Genomic DNA, 13,589 nt, shown 5'->3' with positions numbered 1-13,589 from the left:
CAACTTTTGCATGGCAAAATTTTCCCTTTAAATTTACATTTGACTGTGAAACTCTTCTCTCCCTCATTCTGCTCCCATTGGCCAGCGTTCACCCTTGAGCAAAAGGCGCTGGATACATCATGCATCTTCTGTTAGTACTTGTCCTGCCACAGCTCGCGTTGAGCATAACCAGCCCACCAACCCCTGGACAGCTGCTGCTTTTACATGCTGTCAAAGCCAGCCTGTGGGCCCGCCACGGGGACACGGCTTCTTTGGGAGCCCAGCAACTGCATTTACCCAGTTTGGCTGCAAACTGAAGCAAGGGCCTGAAATGCCACAATTGGAGAGCCGGCTTCACTTATTTTAGCTTCTTATCACAATTCAGCACTGGGGCTCATCTGACATCTCAAAATCCTGCATCTCTCATTTCTGACACGGATCCTGAGTGTTACTAAGGTGCATTTTCAGAAATAAAGTCCTTTATTCTGCAGTATTTATTTCTTTATTCTTATTCAAGGACCCCAAAACACAATCTTTCACACCACAGGACAGCCTGTACCAGCACTTCTCTAAAACTGGGCTAGGAGATACTTTCTCAGTGCGTATGTGCATGTGGCAGAACAGGGGAAGCTGAAAGACAAAAACAGTGAGAAAGATGACACAAAACTGTAAGTGTGAGACAAAGTCAAAAGGGGTCCCGGGACACGGCCCTGAGAAAAGCCCACCGAAACGCTGGGGAGCACTACTGCAAGCCACAGCCCTGCCGCTTCCGCGCAGTGCAGAAAGACTTCCAGTGGTGTTTGTAAACAAACCAGGCATTGCTCTGCTAGAATTACACTCCATTTATTTCCCTTTATCATGGGACTGTCCACAAGAACTCAGATTTCTAGCTAATTGCTGGCTTGCTGGGGAAAAGATTAGGAAAACCCATTTGAAACAGGCAACTTTCATCTTCCGTCAGACGCCACTTTGTCGCTAGATATGTGGGACAAATACTTTGAAAAGCATCTGCACACATTTGAATGCATACGTAAGAACCCAGGCCTTAAAAGCAATAGCCTGATCCTGACAGCTGTAAGAGTTAAGATTTTTCCCAAAAGCTAAGCATACATTTTTCCATAAAAGCAGCTGAATCATGGATATTTTTAAAAAGTTTATTAAGCACAATATAGCGTATCTCATACTCAGCTCTATAAAATGGGGCCAGTGTCGTACAAAGCATTAAAAAGCATTTAAGTTTGGAGTTTGCCGGCACCCACTGGCATAGGAGAAGAATCAAGAGGACTGATCTACCAGCCAGCTTGAAATGCAGCAGCTTTATACAGTGGGATTACAGTTATGCCAGAACACAAAACAAGTAGCAGTGGTCTCTGGCCTAATGCAATATATGGCAACACCTAAAATACACCCTCCCAGCTGCTCAAGTTTGCCACATTGCTTCTTAGTGAGAAGCACAAAATCTGTAGGTTATACCCAGTGGTTAAACATCAGCACGTTTCAGGAGTCCAGCACTTTTCACCTGTGGTTATGTTAAATTCTAAAGGAGGAGAAGATTACATCAAAGCAGCAGTGGTATGAGCATTATCCTTTAATCTGAGCCCACCACGCACATGTTTTGGTGTGCAACATGTGGGAAATGCTACAAATCAGATTTAGTGTTCAAAACAGGGTTCAAAATTGAAGCTCAACAAATTCAAGGGAAAAACAGTTACCTGAGCTCCGGCTGAATCTAAGAGTAACTGAAGAAGAATTGTGTGTATAAATGAAATTCTAGAAAGCCTGGCAAAACTACCCTGAATCAGGCCAAGACTCTGGGTTCTTGCCAAGAAAAGCACTATGGTTTCAGACAGGAGTCCTCAGGTGGGCAGGAGTCTGGGTTTAATTCTCACTCCAAAAGGGTCTCTCTCATGGTCCATACAAATATTGCTGTGCAACCTTCAAGCACCTCCGCTCTTCACGGCACGTGAGCAGCCGGATGAGCTTGTGCACCCCAGGGCTGGGGCCGGCAGGGATGGCACACGCTTGCAAGACACCTGAGCCGGCAGATGCTCCCTGCAAGGGTGGAAACTAAAGACATCAGAACCAGAAATCACTTCACCCTCATATTCTGCCAACAGCACAAGTCAAGCTGCTAAGAAGCTTTCCACTCTCATTGTATTTAAATATTTTTAAAGGCCGCTATTGAGGGCAACACTGAGGTAATATGAAAGCCAAGGTCTGGCTTCTCCTCTGCCTCCCATCCCCTCCGGCCCCTCTCTACCTCCGCAGGCTCTTTGGCAGACAGGCAGCGCAGCGTCTCATCCAACATTGCTACGGGAGTGCTCCTGAACATGATTAATTTGCTAATGATACAAATCTCCAAACAGCACGTTAGTGCCACCGATGATTTATGAAATGCCAGAGATGGTTCTCTCAGCAGCGATAAGCTCCTGCAAGCTGGTGGTTTATAGGAAATTTCTTGCAAATGTTAAGAACATTCTGGTCCCTGCATTGCCCCCAGCCAGGGAAAAAGCTCAGGGCTGCAGCAAGGATTTCTTTAACGAATCACAGGTTATGTATACACACAAATAATACAGAGGGTCAGATTATGAATGCTCGTGTACCCTCATATGCATAAAGGGCAGCATTTGCTTTGGAGTGCGGCCAAGGCTTGCTCGGCAAACGCTCCGCTCTTCTCCCAGGATGCCAGCGGCTACCAGCAATTGCAAAACTCAGCAATGTGTTTCCCCTTCTCAGCTGCTCACACTATTGCCCTTGGCACCCCAGTGGCCAGAGATGCATCAATAAAGATTCCAAAAATAGTCTCAGAAATGTCTGTAGTTTTCCAGATTTCTCAGGCAGAAAGTCCCTATGCCCCACCACGCACACCACATGCTACCCGAGCCCCCGCGTCCTCTTGGTCAAAAAGCACCCATGACACCAAACTGCTCTCAGCTGTGATTTGATGGCTCTCATCAACAACCTACAGGACCTTTTCCTTCAAGCAACATTTGCAGTCAGATTGTGGTTTCCTTGTGTTTATTCAAATTTATGCAGATAAGTTATTTTTACCCATGTGGAATAATCACAGATAGCTCAAAATATTTAACATGAGAGATCTTCACTGTCACTGGCCAAAAGTCCTACAGCTGCTTTTTCTGTTCGGACTAGTTAGACCTTGCTTAGCAAAAATTTTTCAAAATTGGAATAGCAGGGATTTATAGGACACTTTTGGAACTTTTCCTCAATCCTATGGACTGCTGTTAGGTATCAGTTCCTAGAAAACCAGGCTCCTGTAAGATACCTTTGCTGTAGGCAATCTGAGCTGGATTTTCATTTGCTGCTTTCGCACAAGTGTGCTGGGACTTTCAAGGGTGCGGTGCCATCTCTCCCTAGCTCACCTAGCTGTTGCTAAATATGGCTGTGCTGAGGTAAAGTTGGAACTTAGTCCAGCTTCATTGTCCATAAAACAAGCCATTATTTTATAAGCATTAATACGCATGACATCTATCTGGGCATTCACGTCCAAGAGTAGCTGGTGGGAAAAAGCCAGACATTTGCACCACCTTCGACACCGGAGTCGCTTTGGGACTATGCTGCACGTTTTCTTGGCACAGAAACAAGTTAATCTGGTCAGACTTCTAAGAGTAAACAAGTGCTTTTTTTTTTTTTTTTTTTTTTAAATATATAGTTAAGGAGAGCTTCTCGATCCTATCACTCTTCCTCTCTCCATTCCTCACATACATTCATTTCACTGAAATATTTCAAAGAATCCCACCCAGCGATGCCATGCATTTCTCTGCACTCTCGGGGCTGCACTGGGACCATCTCAAACACCATCTCTAGAAGGCTACAGGTGTGCGAGAGCTGAATTTAGAAACCGAACAAAGAGAAGCAACAGCCACAAGGACGCAAGACTTAGGAATTCAGTACGAAATCCAGCTCTCACTTTCATATCGTAACTAAAAATGACAATCTAGAGTTGAACTGCATTTCTGTCTAGTGACTTATTGTTTAAAAATAGTTACTCTCATTTTGCTTTAGCACAACTGATTCATATGTATGCATTTAACATTAGTATCAGTCATAAAACAAGAGATGAGTGTTTGACAGAACAGGTACCCTAAACCTGCAGTTTGTTTTGTACATGAGTAATTCTAGCTGCATTTAATAGGCAGGAGAAGAGAAATTTTACATATACTCATTCAAACATACTTCTGTTTTTACACAAGCCTCAGTTTTGGTTGCTGCAAGTCCATAGTTTTGTCTAGAGGCTGGTAAAGCCATTATTGCCACAGAAACCTCAGAAAAGCAATAAAAAGACCCCAAACAACCTATCTTCATTTGTATGCACACAGTCTTACTGAAAGACATGCATGCAATTAAGCCCCTATCAGCTCTGAACGCTAACAGCAAGCCGGGAGGCCACAGGCTGCCTGCACACTGGGCAGTGCATTAGGCTTTTAGAAACTACTGAACATTTCTTTCAACTCTGAATGTGCTCTGCTTCCAGCCCCAGATGATTTGTAACTTCATTTGCAAGAGCAAGGCTCTAGGACCAACGCTGCGGCACTCCTGGAAGCAGAAACGCTTGAGCAAAGGTGAGGAGGTCAGACAAGGGCAAAGTCCAAAGTAATTTTAAGCAGTTCAGCTAAGTAGCTAAGGCTAATGGGAAACCATTCTAATTTATTACAGTCATCCCTGGTGAATATAAGGACAATGTTTTTCTTCAGCAGCTTGATTACAAAGCAGTAAATCCCTCTGTGTATATAAAAGAGCTACGGACAGTATAGATCAAATGTCAAAAAAGGTCTGCACTATATGTTGGATGTGGGGGAAAATAGAGTTTGGAATAGTTTTAGATACTTATTTTCATTTTTAATTTCTTCTAATATATATTCTCTATATATGAACACATGCACATGTACGTCAACTCTACCATTCCCATCTATAAAGACACAAGGCAATGCCATTTCTGCAGCACACATTTTTGGACCTTCCCATTCAAAAATCTTAGCAAGAAATGTCCTGCTTTTCTTGAGCATACAAAAATGCAAACTTTCCCTTCTGACCCTCCTCCCCAACACTTTCTGCCTCTTGCTGGCAAAAATCCCCCCTTATGCCGCTTCAATTACCAGCACCAATTTCTACTTTATAGACCACAGACAGCAGTAAACAAGGCACAGCTCGAAGTGACAAGACACTCCAGCAGCATAAACACCTCAAAGGAAGAATGCCAGAAGAGGATGTTCTCCAACTGGCGGCAGGGACTTTTAGTGTTTCAGTTTGCTTTTCCCCAATTTCCAGCTCTCCAACAGACCCATATGCCTGGATGCAACCAATGCCTCTTTCACTGCATTGGTCTAGGCTGGGATTGAAGAACATCTAAAAATCAGCAAGAGTCACATCACCAGCCTCTTCTTTTAAAAAGAGAATTTGTTTTGTAAGAAGTGGGATTTCTAGACTTGCAAATAGTACATTTCAGCTATGAGGAATTACTGAGCTGCCCCAAAGTTGTACAATTCAGAAGCAAAAAATAAATGTGGTTTACCTAGTAACAAAAAATTACCCTATCACAGCAATTTTTGTATCTCACATCCACCCTGTCTCCCCACACGTTTCTCCCGGTCACCAGCACCACTCTGGGGCAGGCACCGCCTTCGCTGCGCCCGCCGTGGGGCCGGGAGTTCTGCCTGCTGCTCTGACACAGCAGCACCAAATACTGCCTGCACCACAAAACACCCGTTCGTAAAGCAGTTTCCATAATGCTTGCTAAAAAGTTTGGACAACTCACATTCTCCCAAACCTCCCTGCATTGGCTTGGCCTTTTGACGAGGAGTATCAGCCAGTTCTCTAACCTCCCAGACCCCTGGGGTATACATCCTAACGGCCCCCCAGGATGAATTACAAGAGATGGGATGTTACATGTCCTAGCACATGTCAGCGACAGGACAAGAGGCCATTACAGAGGCCTGGGAACCCCATCACAACACCGAAAGCTCAGCTATAGGGTGGTGAGTTTTTCACCTTTTCCTAATTAAAGGACCAAACACACCAGCTGCTGGCACCTGCAGCAGGTAAGGCATACCCGCCTGATCAGATGCTCATACCAAAGTCTGACTTCACCATCTTTAGCTAATACTGCTGGTTACATCCTAAATAATGTATGCGAAAAAATGAATATTTTCAATGAACTTCTCTGAACAGTAGCAAAGTGGTACTGCTGTAGGCATGATATTATTTTTAAGACATTGAATCTGTAACTCTTAATCTGCTTATTGTCACCTAAAAACTTAAGACAAAGTTTAGATAGGTTGATATCAAGTCTTGACCAAAACAGCCCTAGTGTTTGTGTTCTGCTTGCCCACAACACTTTCTGTCATTTCAACTGGCAAAAATGTTTTCTGCAGTTTTGCAAAGTGTCCTTCCCTGCTGTGGACTCTACAACAACAGTTGGGTTTCATCTCACGTATGGCTCTGAGCTTGTGGGGAGCAAAGGAAGGAGAGCGAACAACAGGGCATGGGACCCAAAACTAAACTAATCAAGATTTCTTCGATCCTCTGGGATCAGGATGCTATAAAAGCACATGGCTATTAGAACCATGAATTTATTGGTAGAGGAGTTGGTTACTGGCACTGCATTTCAACATTATGGTACCAGGTACAAAGTGCTCATTCTGTTTGTGGCTCTGAAAATTAATCTCCTCCATGTGCAGAGAGATTGTGATAATTTAACCGAGATCCCCACGGGTAGTTTGGGCAAATGCTCATCAGCTGCAGGGCTTTCAACGACGCAAGAGCTACGTACGGCTCCAGGAACAAATGATGTAACACATACACGGATGCATACAAACGTCCAAGAGGTACCGAGCACAACTAGGGCAGCCTGCTCGTTTCAGGATTTTCCTCCAAGTAGGTCATCAAAAACCTGAAACTCAAAGGTGAGTTTCTCCTAAAACACTTCAAATGCATAACTTTGGATAGGATTCAATAACTAATGGACTTTGAATGAGATTGTATGTTTCTAATATCTTGTGTTTGCCTCAATGTTAAGAGAAGGTCTGATCCTGATTACTAAAAATGAAAAAGTAATCTGAAATGTTTATGTGGATGGCAGCTTTATATGCAGGACAAAAATGCTCCAACTGCCTTTTCAATCCAGCTGGAACAAGGTTTTCATTTTTCTTTTTCCTTAAAATTTCGTTTATTATGAGTACTCTGTCTTAGTAAGGCAGCTGTTGGCAGCAGGCTGTGAAATTAAAGTTGAGTTGGCTCTTACTAAGAGCCAAGATATAATATGCTTTTGTCAGAGAGAAGTTTTTCTTGTAGATATGTAACCTACATTCAGTAATTAAAATAGCTAGTCAATCCTAGCAACCCCACTTGGAGAGAGTTGCTGTTACTTTAAAATAGTTTCCAAGCTGTACAGATTACAACCAAAAAAAGTGGGATTGCTATAGCTCATTTCTGTGAGGCATTTAAGTAGTCAATGCACTGATTACCAGGGAACCTGGGAATTAAGGTTTCTGGATTCTCATCAGCAGGCCTGCTACTAGCAGGGTATTAAATGTTGGGTAAGTCATTTCAGGCAAGATGCCAAGCAGAACTGAAATCAGGCCCTGCACATTATCACCTGCTGAAGATGCTGCACACAGCCAGGTCCAGCAGTGGGACCAGCTCCTGGCTGCAGAGCTCTTCCATTAGCGTACCAGTCGGTCCACTGGGTCACAAGCACTTGGCTTTCAATCTAATAAATGATAAATCCTTTCAAAAGGAAGGGTGGGTGGGCAACATTTGCGTCCATCTAGAACAGTCTGGGTCCTTGCGATTATGGGACTCTCCAGAGATGGAAAATTTGGGGTTCACCTTAGAGTCATACTTTGCCTAAGCAGAGTCAGTAAACGACTCAAAGTTTTGAAAAGTAGAATGGATGTTCCACCCCTTCCTGCAAGAAGTCCCTGTCCTGTGAGTGAGATCACACAAACAGTTGATTTTCCATGTGGCACAGCTGAAGAGGCAGAAAGCTCTTAAAACTCCAATGAAAAGATCATAATCCTTCAACAATTAGGATTTGCCCTATGTATCGCAGACATTAATTGGACTAGTTTGAGCCTCCTCAGGCAGACGAAGGAATTGGGTTTCCTGGGTTTCCTACACCTTGGGCAAGTGCTCTTACCACTGAAGACATGAACACTACTTTCCCCCTGCTTCTTTGGCTTGCTGAAAAGAAAGCAGCGGTAACCTTCACGTCTTGCTCAGAGTCTCACCTGAGATGTGCTTAGGAGGCACATTCCAGAAATATCTCCCAGAAAGTGCCCTTGGGAAGCAGGTGAAGGAACAGGACAGGACTTAGCACGTGCTGTTGGAAGAGAAGAAATCCAAGCCAGGCAAGGGGTGGAATTTTATACATTAAATGCATCAAATAAAAGAGAACTGAGAAAATACCTAAACTAAAACATCAGGCTGATTAATCTTCAACAACTAAGTTACTACACCTTGCAAGTTGGTGACTTCTTCCCCTAATTTTTGCCTGGAAGTTCAGTTATCAATGGTAATAGCATAATTACCTTATCAGCCTCAGGACTGCATTGGCTTTAAACGACTAAAGATCTGAAGACCTCACCTCCGCCCAAAAATGCAGCCTTGTCCTCTCCCTACCCCAGCTGCAAGCTCCTGCAACCACACCAGTCTGTTTTCAGCCAGACCAGCAAACTGACTTTGTTCCTGGTTTTCTTTTCACCCGGATCAGTGAGTAGATCCCGTCTGTAGCACATCTGGTTGCACCCACACAGAGGAGACAGGAACATGCAGCCAGGGTGAGAGGCCACTCCTGAGGGTGACACAGCTCTCTGTCAGCCTAATCCAGTCCTGAAACCACACCCTCAGTCTATCAAAATAATGTTTGGAAGAAAGGTCCTATTGCTCCCAGGTTGGGCAGGCTGTCTTGGCATTAGAAATACAGCCAAATCACTCCATTGCTTAGGTGATTTTACTTCCCCTTGCTGTAAATACAGGATTACAATTAAATACTCCAACACAATTGAAGTTGGCACCACTTCTACTATTTTAATATTAACTGACAAAAATTAAAATAACATGGCTTTGAGGACTATGCCTACCCCCCCATCCAAGAACTATGCTCACACGCAGGCTTTTGACGCTGACTTGACACCTACTTCAGCTATGTGCAGTACCGTCCTATTTGCAGGGTATCAAACTAATTTGAGGGTTTACTCCTTGTCATGCAGACACCCTGGCAGCCATCTGCTATAGTTGAAAACAGAGCCAAAATGCTCTACTAGATGACTAGAAAATGAAATAGCATCAGAAAACTGGTGGGATACTGCTGACTGGTGTCTAGTGACAGTGAACTTAGTGGCTGGCTACAAGTTACTTGCGTCATGTTTTAGATGCTACAGCTGGACTTCCCACAGCTTAGCAGCTACAGAGGAGGATGGACAAAATACAGATTTTTGTCAAACAAGTGGCCATTGCACAAAAAGCTTCTTCCTGTTTAAGTAGACAATGGCCTCACAGGTTCACTCTCCATTTAATTCTTTTAAGGAGCTTTTTAAGGGATAAGGTTAGTTTTCCTCCTCTGAGATTACATGCATTGTTAAAGACAATTAGATTCTCTTTAAAAAAAAAGAAAATCTTACTCGTGACTACAGAGTCAAAATACCACATTCAAAGATATATTTAATCATTACGTCCACGGAAGCTGAGACCCTGTGGCCATCATTCCACAAGTATTATCTTAAAATACAAACTCATAACTTGACAGGGATATAAAAATACAAGGCTGGTGAGAAACTGGAACAAGAATAAGTAACATGTGAATCATGCATCCAACTAAACATGAAATTTGACTTTACAGTCACTTACCTCTACCATTATGTGTTAGCATTCAGCAGACCAAATTTGAGCAGCATGTTTTGGACATTTACAGTCTGGGACAAATGTTACTTGTAAATATGGGTCACAATAACACACCTTTCTTTCCAAGGACTCATGATTTCAGGCCTTTCAAAAGTAAAAAGAAAAGCATAAGACTGAATGCAAGTCTTGGTTGACAACACCCAAGAGCCTGGAAATCTTCAAATTTAGTGTTGAGAACTGCTGCACAACTTTCAAGCTGACTTTAGGGGATTCAATCAACTTGCAAGTAAAAGAATTCAAATTTTGGCAATTAACCCCTGCCTTTTCTTTTGCATAAGCAACTGCATCTTCAATGCACTTCACCCGTCAGCCTAAGGGAGACCATCTGAAAAACATCTCCGCAAATCACATCCCAGCTATTTTTTCTTTTCTAAGATTTTATTTGTGGATTTGAATCTGAACAGTGCTTCCATAGGTCATTAGCACATAACCTATCTACAATCATTTGACGCTCTACAAAAGAAAGTGATACCTATTTTCAGTAACTTATGGAAAAAAAGCCCAGTATGGATTAACCTTTAAGAGTATATGCCAAGAATTAAACAATTTTCAGTTCCAGTGACCAAAAGATCACAGGTTCCATACTATTTCTTCTAGTAACAGTATTTGCATCAGCACAGAGAACATCCACTTGAGGAAGCACAGAGAGTTGTGCTGGCACAACAAAATACTTTCATTAAGGCAACATCTGTGGCCATCGATAGTATCCTTACTGGGGAGACAGAACCTGGATTGGGTTTCAAACCAACTTCTGCAGAAGGTGTTGAGCAAAACAGAACACTGCATCAGCTGCAAGCAGGACAACACAGGACTGGGGGGTTTTGTTTATCACATAGTTATAACCTAACTTGCATCCTAGAGACCATAAAGGTAAGGTCTTGAGAAAAAGGAGTCCCCCCAAAAAACGGTAATTTGCCAGCAGAGTATCCAACCCATTAACATGTGCCATAATACTAACACCATCTAGTCTTCTTCACTTACCACCTCATTGGCAGCTACTGGCAAGTCTTTGGCAAGATCCCCAAAGTAAACCTACTCCCACTAAGAGCAGGATCCTTTGCCCTCCTCATACAAGATCTCTGCTGCATACTCTAGGCTCTTCCTAGGCACAGACCTGCCATCATCATCACCAAGTGAATTGTGGGGAACTGAACCTAGGTCTTACTTCCTTTGTAAGACAAATCAGGTATAAGAATTATGCCATACAAGCTTCAGGTTAGTGATTTAAAATGCTCTAAAAACCCAGTCCCTGGAGAATATTTAAAAAGTTTAAGGCCTCGGTCAGATCAGCAAAATCAGAGGTTGATCACCACTGGATGGACAAGATCATCTCATCTGTTTCTAGACTCTTTACATTAATATTTGAGAGGACAGGCAAAACCTCCCCAAACAGATAAAAAGACTTGATCTCTGGAGAAACAGGAGGAGGACAGGGCCAGTAGAGTAGCCTTTCCCATATTCAGAGCAGCTACAAGGTTACAAACAACTTAAAACTAAGAAAAACCCCACTCTCAAAACAGATCTAATAAATTGATATCCTGCACCTGGAAAAATGTATACCCCATTCAGACAGTCTTTTACAAGAACACAACACATTTCAACGGCCAGCATATTACAGTACAACTGAGATTAGATTATTTTGGAAAGATTCAGTCCTTAAACATCAGTTAACCATGAGCTCAGCTTTCTGTGCATGATCATTTGTGCCCACAAGATGCTTGAACAGCATTTTGGCATCAACTCAGACTTTTGAAAAGGTGGATCTAATTTTATGTTTCAGAGACCAGGGACTGCTCCTTATTATCAGACTTCTCTCTTATTTCAGATTGGACAGAGAAAAAGCAAGACTAACTTTCTGCATCACCCTTCCCTTTTCTTCTCTGTTCTGAAATGCTCTAAAACCAGCAGTTACTCCCACAAAACAAGATGTGCCATCTCCCCAGATCAGTCTTATGTTAATAAAATGTTCATTTTGTCATACAAGAGTGTTTCTTATTCATCCATGTCTTTTTCCTTAGTGCTCTGACTGAAGAATACATTAAAATTACAGGAAGAAGAATGACGGCAATAATCATTCCCCTTTTGATGACTTGCTTTCAACAGAACATAGTCTTCCTTTTCTCCAAATAACTATAAAACACATGAGATTAAAACTATTATTTCTAGTGAGAAACAGAACTGTATTAACAGGGCCTGGAGTTGCAGGACACAGCAGGGCTTCCCTCTGCTACACAGACACTTTTACCACAAAGTTATCATGCAATGTTTCCAACATGGACATTGTCTGGGGCAATATTCACTACCCATTCCCAAATCTAACATCGCTGCTGTCCTGACACACAGACAAAAGTAACAAGCACAATCAAAGCCAGCCGAAGGCTTCCCAACTGAGTTTTGAGGCTGGATGAAAAGGCAGGTGAAGGGAAAGGCAAGCAGGAAGCCCTGGAGAGGCAGGATTGCCGCTCCTGCCGCAGGAGGTACCACCATGGAGGACAGATGGTGGTACCTGCTCCTGCCGGGAACATGTGCTCTCGCGGTGAAAACAAGTGCAGTTATTCGGGATTCCTGCACAGGCAAAGCAGCTTAGGGAGCTCACGTGCAGGTGTTTTGCTGCCATGGCCAACTGCCTGCTCCCATCTCCAAAGCAGGTCATAAGCAGATGTCTTCTATCCAATACTCACTTAAATGTTTTACTGTGCCTACTCACAGACAAGAGCACCAAAGTGGTTTCTTAAGGAAGAGTGGATTAAGTCCTCCTTCCACACTCTCTGGGTACTACAGCAGCTCAAGCTCCCCCTTCTCATATTGAGCTTTCATGAAACTGCAACGCTGGAAGGACAGGAACCTGGTCAAGCTTTTGTTATTGTAACAAAGGCCAAAGTGATGACACTAAAGAGTCAGGTGCTTGGAAACCAGAATAACTCTCTACTGGGAAAAGTAACTTGTCAAGACATCTGATATGACTGAGGCCTGATCTTTATTGTCAGGTTGGAGCTGTCAATAGATATAAATATTCTCCGGCAGCATTTTCATTTGAACAATGCTAAGCCTTGGATCCAGTTCTTCTAACACTGTGGTAAAGATGAAAGACATGAGAAAGTAGAGACTTTAAAAAGCAAAAAAACCCTGAAAACACAAGACAGATCCCCCTCGAACAGCTACCAGGAGGCAGGAGGTGCAGCTGGGAAGCGAGCCGAGAGCCAGCCTGGGTATTACCGGGCATCAGAGCTTCTCCTCTGGAGCGGTATCGAGTGACTTTCCTCCCAGAACACGTCCTAATGAACTCCACCAAAGCCTGCAGGTAAAATCCTTGCCGGACCCTCGTGATTGATAGCTCCGGCACCCTCCTTCCCACTCCTTCAGTTGCTTTCCAGACCTTTATTTTTCTCCTTTCTCCAAGTGTCTGCAGCAGGAAGCTGCACTCTGTTTTTGCACTGTGCATTTCTCTTAAAACTGAGATCTTTGTATTGTAATGAAGGCACCCCTGGGCATTAGTGACAAATTAGTCACCAACTAAAGAATATTTTCCTTTCATTTCATACCAGGTGGAAGATATTAAAATCTCCAGAGGTATTTTCCTACTCTGCTACAATAAATCATTGCAAAATTTTGTTTTAAAATGATTTAATTTTACTACCTTTAAAATTTCACCACACAAAGAACCCCACAACTGTGTTAATATAGGATTAAAT

General features: G+C 43.0%; 1 protein-coding gene across 10 annotated transcripts in view; it reads right to left on the bottom strand.

Annotated features, from left to right (window-relative positions):
- EYA2 (EYA transcriptional coactivator and phosphatase 2) overlaps positions 1–13,589 on the bottom strand; it is a 98,658-nt gene that overhangs the window by 75,550 nt on the left and 9,519 nt on the right. Inside the window, exon 1 of one of the 10 annotated variants that reach the window (XM_064521457.1) lies at positions 8,226–8,244. The exons of the other annotated variants lie outside the window; for them this stretch is intronic. The gene's annotated coding sequence lies outside the window, so the exon portion shown is untranslated. Of the gene's footprint in view, positions 1–8,225; positions 8,245–13,589 lie in introns of those variants that run through there. 10 annotated transcript variants of the gene reach the window in all.

This window comes from Dromaius novaehollandiae, chromosome 16 (assembly GCF_036370855.1).
Source record: "Dromaius novaehollandiae isolate bDroNov1 chromosome 16, bDroNov1.hap1, whole genome shotgun sequence".
NCBI classification, from domain to species: Eukaryota; Metazoa; Chordata; class Aves; order Casuariiformes; family Dromaiidae; genus Dromaius; species Dromaius novaehollandiae.
Note: the sequence above shows the minus strand (reverse complement) of the source record. Positions and strands in the feature narration are given on the sequence as shown.